The 14,819-nt window shown below is 40.9% G+C and overlaps 1 pseudogene; it reads left to right on the top strand.

Annotated features, from left to right (window-relative positions):
- LOC143030155 (uncharacterized) overlaps positions 1 to 14,819 on the top strand; it is a 27,793-nt pseudogene extending 12,974 nt beyond the window's left edge.

Genomic DNA, 14,819 nt, shown 5'->3' with positions numbered 1-14,819 from the left:
TATATATATATATATATATATCTATATAGATATGTATATATATATATTTATATTTATGTATATATATATTTATGTAATATATATATATATATATATATATATATATATATTATGTATATATATTATGTATATTTATATATATGTATATATATGTATATTTATATATATGTATATTTATATATATATATTTATATTTTTATATATTTATATATATGTATTTATATATATAATATATATATATATATATATATATAAATTCATTTATATATATATATATATTTATATATATTCATATACATATACAGTATATATATATATATATATATATATATTGCTATAGTTGGGCAGCAGATCCTCTTTAAGGCAAATGTCATTAAAATTTGCAGTAGCTTCTGCGTTCACGAGTTTTTTGCTGATATTCTCGACTTTTCTTATGCTGGCGCGCTGAGTCGTGCTAAGTTCTTTAATTACCTGACCAAATAGCATTGGAGGTAGTAAAGGCATCGGAATTATCTTCTCAAATTTTATGCAGAGCTTTCACCTAACTGTTAGGCATCTTCAGTGCTAATGAGTACAGTGTGTGGGAAATGATCATAAATACACAATACACAGATCACAGACACTTCCGTGCTGATCCGGTTGACCAATCAGGAGGCAGGAACGCTAAGCTCCGCCCCCAGGCCTAGCGGCTGATCCGTAAGCTGACCTCGATGTCTTTTGATGTGGGAATAATAAATGGATCCGGAGTCTGTCTGTTCATCGTGGGGTTTTTATCTTTTATGTATAAGGCTTCTAGGATATGAAGGCGTGTGTGGTTTGTTTCTGTCTGTAAAATAGTGATGCCCTCCTCCAAATTCTTTCTTGTCAGTGGGGTCTGATTTACGTCTTCGTGGTGTCGCTTGATAGCGCCATTGGAGAGATGAAGGGTGAGACGCCTCGTGAGCTTCGTCGTAGTCATCCCTATGTATGTTTCATTGAGGGCTTCACAGTTCCCTTTTCTGCAGGAGTATTCATACACGAGATGGCTACGCTGAAGTTCCGGTGTCCTCTGGCAGGGGTTGTTCTTTATAAGGAGTTGGGATGTCTTCATGTTTTTATAGAAAATAACCAGATCTATTTTGTCGTTGTCGTTGGTGGGTTTCACGTCTTTGTGGATGATTTTTCTAAGGGCTTCCTCATCGGCTCTATAATGGGTGGACATGGTGTTTTGGTAGAAAATTTTGATCCTGGCTTCTCCTACTGGCTTTTCTGCTGGGGTTGAATACCATCTGTCAAGGTGCTTGTTGATGGCGGTTTGCACCTCTCTATTAGAGAAGCCATTGTTTACCAGGACCTGCGTCGTTCTGTCGAGCTCTGCGTGGGTTCGGGCCCAGTCGCTACAGTGCGTCAGTGCCCTTCTGACATAAGCATCGATTGTGGACCTCCGGTAGCGTTGAGGGCATTCACTGTTGCCGTTGAGGCAGAGTCCTGGGTGGGTGGGCTTTGTATATACTCCGGTCCTAAAACCTTGAGAACTGGCTTCAACCTTTACATCTAGGAAAGGGAGCTGCTTACTGATACTGTTCTCTGAAGTGAAGTTTAGGCCGGAGACGCGCTGTAGGTTGCTCCTCAGGTCTTCAAGCTCCCTACGGTCCCTCACGAGGACGAAAATATCGTCTACGTAACGGACGTATATGGGAGGCTTTCTGGTAGTACTGAAGACCTCTCTCTCCACCATCCCCATGAAAAAATTGGCGAAGAGGACTCCAAGGGGCGAGCCCATAGCCACACCATCAACTTGCCTGTAGAGTTGTTTATTGGGACCATAGAAATGGGCTTCCTTGGTACAAATCTCCAGTAGTTGGCGTAGGAGATTTTTGGGGATCTTTAGCTTTGCAGGGCCATCCTCAGGCTACTGCTATGGGAATGTAAAAACTCATAAGATGAACAACCCACTGCGACCCATCATCTCTCAGATCCCGACTCCTTCCTATCATTTAGCCAAAAGATTGAACGCCCTCCTAACACCCTTCATTCCTAAGGACTACAGCATTGAGTCTACCGCTGACTTTCTGTCCATCCTCAAAGGTGTCGATGCCAAAGGGGATATCGCATCCCTCGACGCGGAGTCTCTCTTCACCCACGTCCCCGTGGATAGGACCATAGATGTTTCTTTAATAAAGAAAGGAGCTCCCAAAAACCACCATCATTCTGCTCACAAAAGAAATTTAAAAAGAGAAACTCTAATAGAAAACACAGAAGTCCTGGCAACAAACCAAGACCATAGAAGACTACCTATCCTCGAGGCTCTCTTTATTAAAGAAACATCTCCCAATCTTAATATACAAACTAGGGATTTAGAGGCCCTCCCTAGCGTAAGGAGATCTCAGCTCCCTGAAAGAAGGCACAATACTGATGACGTCACACAACAGCCGACCAATCAGGAAGTAGAATAGTTCGGGAGTCCCAGTCCAGCCCACTAGCCAATCAGAAGCCTCAAAAATGAAATATCAGACCAACACTAATAGTATATAAACACAAAAATTCAATCAGATATTCACACTCTAGCCACTGATGAAGCACTAAGTAGTGTGAAAACGCGTTCTGGCCAGTTTTTCACTTTGGTAAAGCCATGCCCAAAGTAACTTACAAAACAATGTCATATGGTGACATTATAAGACAACTTCTCGTGGAAGGGAAAAAGATTCTCAGAGAAAGAGAAAAGGCAGATAAAAAACTCTGCAATAATAATCTTGCCATTAAATTTAACCATATATATATATTTATATATATGTATGTATATATATTGATGGGTCTTCTCTTCTTTCTCTTTGTAATTACTATATTATTTTCTAATTTACCAGTCTATTTTTTCCAGTTTCTACACTCCTTTTTTTTTTTTTTTGTATTTGTTCACTTCTATTTTGTTTTTATTTTTTCTTCCTTTAAGCTTCTTTGATACGAATTGTTTGTTAATATACTGCACTTTGGTTAATGCATCAATGCATTTGCATATTTTTTGATACTCCTACATGATTAGCAAACAATATATTTTACATAAGAATGTTCTAGAAATCCTTTATTATACACAGATATTCTATTTTTGTGTCTTTATCTCTCTGAGGTGTCTATTCACCTGGTTTTTTTTTTATCATTATTTTATGATTAATTTATATTGACCCCGTCTTTTTTCTGCAGAAATCCATTTTTACGTATTTGTTCAACTTTCCATTTCTTTTGAATATGATCTTTTACATGTGTTGTTTGTCCCCTCCCCCGCTTACTGCATTTTGGTTAATACGCCAATATATTATTTCAGATCGAGGTTGAATGTAAAAATGTCCTTGGAAAAGGTACTTGAAGATCTTGTATTGTCGACATATCTGGTGTAGCGTCTGCAGCACACCTATCTCATGAGTCATGTATCATGCGGTGACATACAATGGAGGGAATGAATATTTTCTTCTAATGTGACCTTTATGATGTAGCTTTTTCACATAATAATCATCTCAAACTACACTTGATGTCCCACACTGGAGAAAAGCCTTTCCAATGTGACCTTTGCTATGAAGTTTTCTCAGAAAAGGCTTATCTCAGCCAACACATAAGGACCCACACTAGAGAGAAGCCTTCCTAATGTGACAACCTGTGTGATGCAGCTTTCTTGAAAAAAGGTGGTCTCAAACGACACATGATGACCCACACAGGAGAGAAGCCATTTCAATGTGAAATGTGTGATGCAGCTTTCTCACAAAAATTCACTCTCAAACAACACATGATGACCCACACAGGAGAGAAGCCATTTCAATGTGAACTGTGTGATGCAGCTTTCTCACAAAAATGCACTCTCAAACAACACATGGTGACCCATACTGGAGAGAAGCCTTTCAAATGTGAACTGTGTGATAAAGCTTTCTCACAAAAGGGTCATCTCAAACAACACATGTTGACCCATACTGGAGAGGAGCCTTTCAAATGTGAACTGTGTGATAAAGCTTACTTAAAAAGGGCAAGTCTCAAACTACACATGGTGACCCATACCGGAGAGAAGCCTTTCAAATGTGAACTGTGTGATAAAACTTTGTCACAAAAGGGTCATCTCAAACAACACATAATGACCCACACTGGAGAGAAGCCTTTCAAATGTGAACTGTGTGATGGGGCTTTCTCACAAAGGGCAAGTCTCAAAGAACACATGGTCATCCATACTGGAGAGAAGCCTTTCAAATGTGAACTGTGTGACGAATTTTTCTCAAAGAAAGATCTCAAACGACACATGGTGACCCATACTGGAGAGGAGCCTTTCAAATGTGAACTGTGTGATAAAGCTTTCTCACAAAAAGGTACTCTCAAACAACACATGGTGACCCACACTGGAGAGAAGCCTTTCAAGTGTGAACGGTGTGATAAAACTTTCTCATAAAAGAGTAATCTCAAAAAACACAAAATGACCCACACTGGAGAAAAGCCTTTCAAGTGTGACCTGTGTGATGCGACTTTCTTACAAAAGAAAGGTCTCAAACGACACATGGTGACACACACTGGAGAAAAGCCTTTCACGTGTGACCTATGTGATGGAACCTTCTCACAAAAGAGCAGTCTCAAACAACACATGGTGACCCACACTGGAGAGAAGCCTTTCAGGTGTGGCATGTGTGATACAGCTTTCTCACAAAAGAAAGGTCTCACACAACACATAATGACCCACACTAGAGAGAAGCCTTTCAAATGTGAACTATGTGATAAAACTTTCTCACAAAATCATGATCTCAAGCAACACATGGTGACCCATACTGGAGAGAAGCCTTTCGAGTGTGGCCTGTGTGATAAAACTTTCTCACAAAAGGGTGATCTCAAACGACACATGATGACCCACACTGGAGAAAAGCCTTTCAAGTGTGACCTGTGTGATGCGACTTTCTCACAAAAGGGTCATCTCAAACGACACATTGTGAAACACACTGCTGGAGAGAAGCCTTTCAAGTGTGAACTGTGTGAGGCAGCTTTCTCACAAAAGGCAAATCTCAAACAACACATGGTGACCCACACTGGAGAGGAGCCCTTCAAATGTGAGCTGTGTGATTCTGCTTTCTCACTAAAGGGTACTCTCAAACAACACATGGTAAACCACTCTGGAGAGAAGCCTTTCAAGTGTGAACTGTGTGATGCAACTTTCTCACAAAAGAGCAGCCTCAAACTACACATGATGACCCATACAGGAGAGAAGCCATTTCAATGTGACTTGTGTGATGCAGGTTTCTCACAAAAAGGCACTCTCAAACAACACATGGTGACCCATACTGGAGAGAAGCCTTTCAAATGTGAACTGTGTGACAAAACTTTCTCACGAAAGAGTCATCTCAGTCGACATATATTGAACCACACTTGAGAGAGGCCTTTCAAATGTGACATGTGTGATGCAACTTTTTCACAAAAGAGTCATCTCAAACAAGACGTCATGGCAAACATTAGAGAGAAGCCTTTAAAGTGTGAAATGTGTGATACAGCTATCTCAGAAAAAAGTAAACTTAGACATCACGTGGTGACGGGAAAGGAGCCTTTTCCACTTTCTCACAAAGGATTTATTTCAAGTGTCACGTAGTGACTCCTACTTCTTCACGAAAGGTTAATGTCATACAGTGTGTGATGATTGACTCTGGTGAGAGGCCTCTTCAATGTGACCTGATTGATTTCATTTTTCTGTATGATGGTATTTTCAGCTAATAAGTATTGATCTAATGTTTGGTAAATGAGTCATCACACACGCATATTGTCAACTGTAAATATTCGTTTTTTAATCTCACTTGTGCAGTTGTGTGATATCTGGTCGACTGCATAATTGCAATTTTGTTTTTTCATAACCAAAGATTCCTGAGTGTTCCATTGAGTGCACAAATGTTTTTGTAATTGAAAAAGAAATCACAATCATTAAAGTGGTGGATATAGATAACTACATATCATGAAGGATGGAGTTCTGTTTACCTTAGTATTATGTAAATTTTCTGGGGTTATATGCCCATGTTACTTGTAATATGTGTTGATGTAAATACATCTACGATAATATACTCAGCAGTGTTCATTTTATCATTTGAGACACTACTACCACATTTCAGTGAAGTTTTTTCAAGAATGATATTAGATGTCATATGATGAATTTTTCATTGTTGACAGTGAATAAATCCAGTTTGTTGAACGGTTTTATTTTGTTATTTGTGCAAAGAAGAGCTTGTTCATGTCAAGCAGTATCTTTTGTATGTGCTTGTTCTTCCTTGTGTTGAATTTGTTGTTATCGTGAAGTTTACAAGATCGTTTTGTGAAGGATGATAGCTTATGATTAATTCACACATGTACATCTGGTGGAGAGTATTCATCGCTTCTACCTCATTACAAAGGATTACAAAGGAGTGGCATTAGAGCATCATGCTTAGGTGTATCTAAACCATTTTTAAAGCTTCGAAATAAACTAAATTGCACTGCCTCTGCAGGAAGTTTATCCCATTCATTAACTACACAGTTGGTGAAGTTTCTACCCACTTCCAAATTAAATCTATTTCCTGACAGTTTGAGACCGATTTTTATTCGGTGTTAAAAATTTTCACCTGATGTCAATCCTCCTTGGAATCTTAAAGATCTGTATCAAGTCACCGAGTCTATGCTTTTTTTTAGGGGAAACAGATGCAAATGTTTTAATAGATTTTTGTATGATTTATTTTTTATTTTTGGAATAGGTTTTGTGGCTCGTCCTTGTACTTTTTCGAATATGTCAATGTCTTTAATGAGATTGGGTGACCATACGGAAACAGAATACTCCAATTAAGGATTATATGGCTTGTTGATAAGATATGGACTTTTGAAGTCAAAAGATCTTGTAGTCCTTCAATCTTATTTGCTTTCTCAGAGGCTGAAATACACTGCTTAGATGATTTGAGATCGCTACTGATGATTATGCCAAGATCCTTTTCACTATTCACCGAGAAGGGCCCTTAGTGGCCGGAAATGGTCGTGCGGTGCTGGGCGGAGGAGGAGAAGGCAGTGCCGGAATAATAACAAATCCGTGGTCTCACACAAAAACACGATGACCCACATTGGATATGGGACTTTCCAATGTGACCTGTGCGATGCAGCTTTCTCTGAAAAAGGTGGTCTCAAACGACACATGATGACCATGGGTCAGGTCATGGCCAGGGATCGGTTCACGGAGGATGATATGCATACCTTGGGTCAGGTCACATGGGGGCAGGAGGTCAACAGCCAGGTCATCGATTTGGATGAAATGTATAGTAATCTAACTGATTTAATTATTAATGCACAAAATACATTTATCCCCCTGAAAACAATACGGAAGAATAGTAATACTCCCAAATGGATGACGGACAGACTGAAACGAGATCGGAATGAAAAAAAGACTTTACGTAAAAATAAAAAATGGGGAAGCACACCTGAGATCAAGATATAACGAAATGGCAAAGCTGGTTGAAAAGAATACACGTACAGCGAAACGTAACTATGGAATTAAGGTTGCCAGTCAAGCAAGATCCAACCCAAATGGTTTCTTTCATCTCTACAGAACAAAAAATAAAGAGAGAATAGGCCCAATTAAAAACGATGAAGATATCATGATAGAATCAGAGGAAAAAAAGAGTGAGGAGTTTAACAACTATTTTCTCTCGGTGTTTACTAATAAGCGGTTAGATAAGGTACCCGACTGCCATCCGATTTTCAGTGGGGATGAAGAAAGTAGATGATCTAATATCAGTATTAGTAAAGTAGAAGTAGTCAAGCAGATTGAAAGACTTAAAGCTACAAAATCGCCGGGTCCAGACGAAATTTTCCCGAGAGTGCTTAAGGAGTGTAAATTTGAAATCTGCCACCAGTTAACTGAAATATTTAATAAATCGGTAGACGCTGGTTTGTGCCTAACGCTTGAGGGGGGGGGGCAGGCAAACGTCGTAGTTTAAGAAGGAAGATAAATCGTCTATATGCAACTACAGGTCAATCAGTTTGACATCGGTTGTAGGAAAAATGATTGTATCAGTAACAGTAAATAGACTCAGAGAACGCATCGAGAGGCATAATTTAACCCGTGACACACAGCATGGTTTATCCAAGGGTAAGTCATGCGTGACTAATCTTCTATCCTTTTAGACTAAAGTATATAAGGCGTCAGATGACAATGATAATTTCGATGTTATGTACCTTGACTTTAGCAAAACGTTCGACAAGGTGCCACACTAAAGACTACTAAATAAAATCAAAGCCCATGGTATAGGAGGAAAAGTGTTAGAATGGATTAGAGCTTGGATCAGTAACAGAAAACAGTGGGTCACCATAAATGGAGTAAAATCCAGGTGGGGCAATGTTACTAGTGGGGTTCCCCATGGCTCGGTTTTGGGTCCCTTGTACATCATGTACATTAACGACTTAGACGATGGGATGAATAGTAATGTTAGTAAGTTTATGGACGACAATCAAATAGGATGCCTGATTAGGTCAGGAGACGACGCAGATATTCTGCAGGATGATCTTAATAAATTGTTGACATGGTCGGTGAAATGGCAAAATGGCAAATGAACTTCAATATCTCTAAGTGTAGAGTGTTAAACGTAGGGCTACACAACCCCGAAAATAGATACAGCTTAGATAACAAGCTTTTAGAGAAAACTGAGTGCGAGACAGACTTGGGAGTTCTAGTGAGTCCGGACCTTAAAACCAGGAAACAGTGCATTAGAGCCAGGAATAAAGCTAACAGAGCATTAGGTTTCATTGCTAGGACGGCAACGAATAGAAGTGCAGAGGTAATTATCAAACTCTAGCTATAGTTGGACCCATCCTTGACTACGCGGTACAATTTTGGTCTTCGTCCTATAGAATGGACATCAATTCACTAGAATCAGGAAAGAGGAGAATGACCAAATGATACAAGGACTCAGAAATTTGCCTTACGAAGAGAGGCTTGGGCACCTTAACTTACACTCTCTGGAAAGACGCAGAGTGCGGGGTGATCTGATAGAGGTGTTCAAGTGGATCAAATGTTTTAACAAGGTGATGCAAACAAGGTCATCATATCAAAACAACAGACCAGGACTCACAGTAATGGGTATAAACTGGACAAATTTAGATTTAAGAAGGAAATAGGCAAGAATTGGTTTACTGATAGGGTGGTCGACGAATAGAATAGAATTAGTAACCATGTAGTGGGCGCTGAAACTATCATTTGTTTTAAGAAACGGTTAGACAACTTTATGGATGGGGATGACAGGTGGTGATGGATATGGAGCTGCCTTAGGGTCTCTTTCAGTCTCCTTCATTCTTATGTTCTTATGTACCAATGTGACCTGTGCGATGCAACTTTCTCTGAAAAAACGTGGCCTCAAACGACACATGATGACCCACACTGGAGAAAAGCCTTTCCAGTGGGACCTGTGCGATAAAGTTTTCTTAAAAAGGGAGTAATCTCAAACTACATGTGGTGACCCACATTGGTTAGAAGCCTTTCCAATGTGACCTGTACGTGTGATGCAGCTTTCTCACGAAAGGGTCATCATCTGACACGACACGTCATGACCCACACCGGAGAGAAGCCTTTCCAATGTGACCTGTCTGTGTGATGCAGCTTTCCCAAACAGCACGTGGTCATGACCCACACTGGAGAGAAGCCTTTCAATGGTGACTTGTGCGATGCAGCATTCTCACGAAAGGCTGCTGCTCTCAAACAACCTGTGATGACCCATAACTTTCAAGTGTGACCACCTGTGTGGTGCGGCTTTTTCACGAAAGGATAATCTCAAACGACACATGATGACCCGCAGTGGAGGGAAGCCTTTCAAAGGTAATCTTTGTGATGCTGCTTTTTCAAGGAAGAACAACCCCACACGATGACCCACGATGGATGACCCACAATGGAGAGAAGATTTTCAGGTGTGACCTGTGAGGTGCCGTGCGGCTTCACCACGAACGAATGATCTCAAGCGACGTATGATGATACACAATGGAGAGGAGCAAACATGGACATTACGTGGTGACCCATACAGGAGGGAGGAGGAGGAGGTAGTTTCATCTTTCTCACGAAAGGTTTATTTCAAATGTCTTGTAGTGACTCGCACTTCCCCAAGAAAGGTTGATCTCATGTATTGCGTGATCATTCACGCTGCTGAGAGGCCTCTCCAGCGTGACCCGAGTGGTTACCATTTCTGTACGGTTGTATTTCCAGCTATGAAGTATTGGTCCACTGTTGTGGACCTGTTTGGTAGATGTGTCGTGACACACGCATATTGTCGGTTGTAAATATCAGTTGGTTTACTCTCAGTTGTGATTTTTTGTGACCTCGATTGGCCTATTACGCAATTTTATTTTTACTTGTTCATAGTTAATGTTTTTTAAGTGTTCTGTTAATTACACGATTTTTTATTACGAAAAAATGTCGAGAATATTAGACGTATAGATGTTCTGTTTACCTTAGCGTTGTGTAAAGCTATCTGGACTATAAGCCAGTGTTACTTGTAGTTTGTGTTACTGCAAATACATCTACGACGACAATATAATCAGCAGAGTTCTTTTATCCTTTGAGACGTTAATGTCAAATTTCAATGAAGTCTGTCCAGGAGTAATGATTTATTCGTTATTGACGAAGAATAAATCAAATTTGTCTTCTGAACGGTCGTTCTGCTTTGTTAACATTTGTGCCAAGAAGAGCTTGTTCGTGGTGTCAACCCGTATTCTTTGTATGTGCTTGTTCTTCTCTCGTAACTCCTGTGACAGAGCCTCCTTTTTGGGTTGAATTTGTTATTTACGTGAAGTTTACAAGATCATGTTGTGACAGATGGTAGCAGCTTCTAATTAACCTATATAAGGGCATTTGGTGGGGATCAACCGATTCTGCCTGATTACGTAAGTGCGTTATGAGAACTTTAATGTCATATCATTTCTGACATATATCATGACGCCTCCATGACATCCTGTAATAATTGTATTACAGGATGTGTATGAAGAAAAAAAAGGAGAATGAGTATAAGAAGAAGTTGAGAGAGGAGTGGGAGAGAGTAAAGGATAGAGTAGAACTAGGAGTGGAGGAGGAATGGGGATGGTTCAAGGAGGGAGTCGTTAGGTGTGCAAAGATGGTGTGTGGAACAAGGAGGGCGGGAGGAAATAGAAAGAAGGGTAGTGAGTGGTGGGATGAGGAAGCAAAGAAGGGTGTTGAAGAGAAGAAGCAGGCATTCATAGATTGGCTACAAATTAGGACGAGTGAATCGTATGAGAGGTACAAAGTAAAGAGAAAGGAAGTTAAGTATAAGATAAAGGAAGCAAAGAGGAGAGCAGATGTGAAATGGGGAAAGAGTATGACAGAAAATTTTAAAATTAATAAAAAGATGTTTTGGAAGGAAGTTAAAAGAGGAAGAGGAGGCGAATCAAGTAGAGAAGAAAAGGTAAAAGGTGCAGATGGAGAGATGATAATGGAAGAGAAGGTAGTGAGAGGAAGGTGGGCAGAGTATTTTAGGGAGTTGCTAAATGTGAAGGAGGATAGGGAGGGAAAGGTAGTTGCAGTGGGAAGCGCTAAGAAAATGAGAGTGATGAGTGAGGAAAATGGAGGAGAAATAAGGAAGGATGAAGTGAAAGCAGCTGTTACGATGATGAGAGCAGGTAAGGCACCTGGGTTGGATGGATGCCATGCAGAATGTCTGAAGAAAGGAGGTACAGTTATGGTGGACTGGCTGGTGAGGTAATTTAATGTTTGTTTAAGAGATGGTAGAGTGCCAGAAGACTGAAGGAGTGCCTGTATTGTTCTGTTTTACAAAGGAAAGGGGGACAAGTGTGAGTTTAGTAGTTACAGAGGGATCAGGTTGTTGAGTGCAGTTGGGAAGGCTTATGGGAGGGTCTTGATTGAGAGGATTAGGAGAGGAACAGAGGGAGTAATTGGTGAGGAACAGTGGTTTTAGGACAGGTAGTGGTCGTAAAGATCATTTTTTTTTTTTTTTTTGTGGTAAGACAGATATGTGAGAAAGCTATAGGAAAAGGTAAGGATGTTTTTTGGGCTTTTATGGATCTGGACAGGGTAGACAGGAAGGCACTGTGGGAGGTACTGCAGATAATTGGGATAGGAGGAAAGCTGTTATGAGCAGTCAAGAGTTTTTATGAGAGTAGTAGAGCTTGCGTTAGGATTAGAAATGGAGAGAGTGAATGGATTGAGGTAAAGGTGGGACTTCGTCAGGGGTGTGTTATGTCTCCCTGGCTGTTCAATCTTTACATGGATGGGGTGGTGCGAGAGGTAAATGCAAGGGTAGTGGGTCAGGGGCTGGAGATGATTAAAGAAAGTGGAGAAAAGTGGGAGGTGAGCCAGTTGTTTGCCGACGACACTGCGCTTGTAGCAGAATCAGAGGAGGGATTGAGGAAGTTAGTGACAGTGTTTGAGAAGGTGTATGAAAGAATAGATATGGGCAAAATTAAGATGATGTACAAGGAGAGAGAGTGACAGTAGGCTGGAAGTGAGCATTAAGGGTGAGAAACTGGAGGAAGTGGATAGTTTCAGATACTTGGGTGCGAATGTGACAGGAAAGGGAGGAGTTGGGGTGGAGGTAGAATGTAGACTGAGAGAAGCGAGTAAATGCCGTGGTGGATTGATAAGTGTGATGAAAAATAGATATCTGGGAATGGATGCTAAGAGGGGGTTATATGAAGGAGTGATTGTGCCAACAGCAATGTACGGGGCAGAAACATGGAACATGAGAGAAGAAGAGAGGAGCTTGAATGTGTTTGAGATGAAATGTCTGAGAAGTATGATAGGGGTTACTAGGCTAGATAACGTGAGAAATGAGGAGGAGAACAGGGGTGGAAAAGGAGCTAGGAGATAGGGTTGATGAAAGAGTATTAGGATGGTTTGGACACATGGAAGTAATGAGTGAAGAAATATTAGTAAAAGAAGTGTGGAAGGAGTGAATATGAGGGGGAGTCCTAGGATGAGATGGATGGATGGGGTGAAAGGGGCTTTACAAAAGAGAGGAAGGACGGGAGAGGGCAGAAGATAGAGGTGAATGGAGAAAGGTTGTGTATAGATGAGGCTGTGATGCATGAGGGGGAGTGGGTGGGGGATGGGGGTGAGGAATTACGTTTGAGAAAGAATTGACGCAGCCCGAAGGGATTTCTCCCCGTCTTCTCCTTTCCTGCATGAGGGGACAGAGAGGGAGGGTCGCCGAATTTACGAAGCGGCCTTGCTGTGGATGTGCTGTCTTGCGACACTGCTTGTGACCCAGGGCAGTGGACAGGATGTAGGAATGACCCGTCATCCAGAAGGTGCCAAAATAGTAAGGAGGGTGGAGGGGAGTGGAATATATGGGAAATGAAATGGGTGGGAGTGATTTCTATGCCTTTCTCTATTAGGCTACCCCCCTGTGTAAGTGGGAAAAAGTCTTTGGTATATGTATGAATGTATGTATATGTATCAAACGTGTTCAGTGTTTACATTCTCTCATGCCAGACATGCAATTACTATAGACATAAACCGTTACTCGATAAGATAATCTTAAAAGTTTGTTTTAGTACTGGTTGATTGGGGGGGGGCAGGGTTGAGTCTAACCTAACCCCCCCCCCTCCATGTAGGTGACAGTCCCACTACGAAGTAATTAATAGTTACTCCTTTGAGTAGGAGAGAAGTATGGAATTTCAACCCACAACTAGGCTAACAAAGCAAATACCGCTATAATGACCAGTTAACCATTTTGATAATCGGTTTTACTATGTGTTTTTAGGCAAATTATTCTTATAATAGAGGATGGCATGTATGAAATGGTTTATGTACAAAACACCAACAATCCTACTATTACATATCTCAAATAGTTAATCTACTTTTTCAGAAAGGTAACTATCAACAAAGAAAACCCGATGTGGCACCTATAGCTTCACAAGTCATCTTAAACATCAAGTGATGACCCACACAGAAGAGAATCCTTTCTAGTGTGACCTATATTGTGCAAAAAGATTGTCACATCTATCACATGATGACCCACATGGTAGAGAAGTCTTTCCAGTGTGATTCTGCTTTCTCACGAAAGGGTGATCTCAAAAGTCATATGATGACCCACCCAGGAGAGAAGCCACTCCAGTGTGACACGTGTGATTCTGCTTTCTCCCAAAAGGGTCACCTCAAACGTCACATGATGACCCACACAGGAGAGAAGCCATTCCAGTGTGACTTGTGTGATTCCGCTTTCTCACATAAGGGTCACCTCAAAAGTCACATGATGACCCACACAGGAGAGAAGCCATTCCGGTGTGACTTGTGTGATTCCGCTTTCTCACATAAGGGTGATCTCAAACGTCACATGATGACCCACACAGGAGAGAAGCCATTCCAGTGTGACACGTGTGATTCCGCTTTCTCGCATAAGGGTCACCTCAAAAGTCACATGATGACCCACACAGGAGAGAAGCCATTCCGGTGTGACTTGTGTGATTCCGCTTTCTCACAAAAGAGTTGTCTCAAACGGCACATGATGACCCACACAGGAGAGAAGCCATTCCAGTGTGACTTGTGTGATTCCGCTTTCTCACAGAAGGGTCACCTCAAAAGTCACATGATGACCCACACAGGAGAGAAGCCATTCCAGTGTGACTTGTGTGATTCCGCTTTCTCACAAAAGGGTGTTCTCAAAAGTCACATGATGACCCACACAGGAGAGAAGCCATTCCAGTGTGGCATGTGTGATTCTGCTTTCTCACGAAAGGGTGATCTCAAAAGTCACATGATGACCCAATTTTCTTTCCATTTGTTTGAATTAGTTCTACCCACAAGCTATCATGTGCACCATCTTTCACTTTCTCTAAAACGCAAGCATGGACATTGCGTTTAA

The sequence above is a fragment of the Oratosquilla oratoria genome, chromosome 12 (genome assembly GCF_046742065.1).
Source record: "Oratosquilla oratoria isolate Oo_2021 chromosome 12, ASM4674206v1, whole genome shotgun sequence".
Lineage (NCBI taxonomy): Eukaryota > Metazoa > Arthropoda > Malacostraca > Stomatopoda > Squillidae > Oratosquilla > Oratosquilla oratoria.
The sequence above is the reverse complement of the archived record's forward strand: the minus strand, read 5'-3'. Positions and strand labels throughout refer to the sequence as shown.